Consider the following 1,145-nt stretch of genomic DNA (forward strand, 5'->3'; position numbering starts at 1 on the left):
ATAATAATATTAATGTATGTATGCATGTATATGCAGGCGAAAACTGTAAGAACTGCTGTGAAAATCGATAAACCGGTGTTAGAAGCTATGCAAAGGCAATGATGATGATGATCATCATGATCATGATCATGATCATGATAATAATAATAATAATAATAATAATAATAATAATAATAATAATAATAATAATAATAATAATAATAATGATAATAAATAATAATAATAAACGAAAATACAAAATTTACCACTTTTATGAAAGGAGATAAATTCTACCACATATGTTGAAGGAAGTTACGTAAGAGCTTCTGGGTAAGCAACATTCTTTGTTTTCTGGTGTGGAGCATAGACAAATATGTCTTGCAAACTACCTACCCTGGAGCAACCAACATAAAGTTGACCATGAGAAAAGCAAGCCAGTAGATTTCAAAGAATGACCTTGAGCTTATTAATAGATATTGTGAAGCAAAGTTGCACAGGGAATTGTGTTCATTGGAACTCAAATGGCATATTTGTTGGTTTGATTGGAATCCTTGGAATGAAAACCTCTTCCCCAGAGGCACATCCAGTGATGATGGTAGCTTCTATCACATTAGGTGGTAACGTCTTCACGATCAACTTTGTCCCATTGCATAATTTAGGAGGATCTAAATTTCTTAGAAGCCTTATTGGGACTCCTACCTTCAGAAAAAGTTTATATGGAGGAGTTCCAGGAGGCTCGAGAGAATTAAGGAACTCTGTTGAGTAATGGTCAGCTTGATTTTCTTCAAAGACTAAATCAACTGATTTGTACTTCTTAATGACTGTTGGAGTCTTATTCATTAATTCATGGTTAATCTTTGCTACTGTCTCATTTTTTGGAGCAAGAATTGCCCTTTCACACAACCATTTATGTGAATTATAATTATTACTTAAGTATAGAAATACCGTTCTTCAATTCAGCTGGGGAATTCCCCTTGATAGCCATGTGAGCCAAACTGATATCAATATTTCCATCAAATGGTACTTTGCCATTTCCTAATTGGAGGAGCCAGGTTGAAAACTGTTTTGCACATTGGTCCCCATGTAGTAAATCTCGCACATTAGTATTGAAAGAGAAGTTGTATCTTACATTGTAACGATATGATAAAGGGCCATTTCAAGATACA

The sequence above is a fragment of the Octopus bimaculoides genome, chromosome 5, assembly GCF_001194135.2.
Source record: "Octopus bimaculoides isolate UCB-OBI-ISO-001 chromosome 5, ASM119413v2, whole genome shotgun sequence".
Taxonomy (NCBI): domain Eukaryota; kingdom Metazoa; phylum Mollusca; class Cephalopoda; order Octopoda; family Octopodidae; genus Octopus; species Octopus bimaculoides.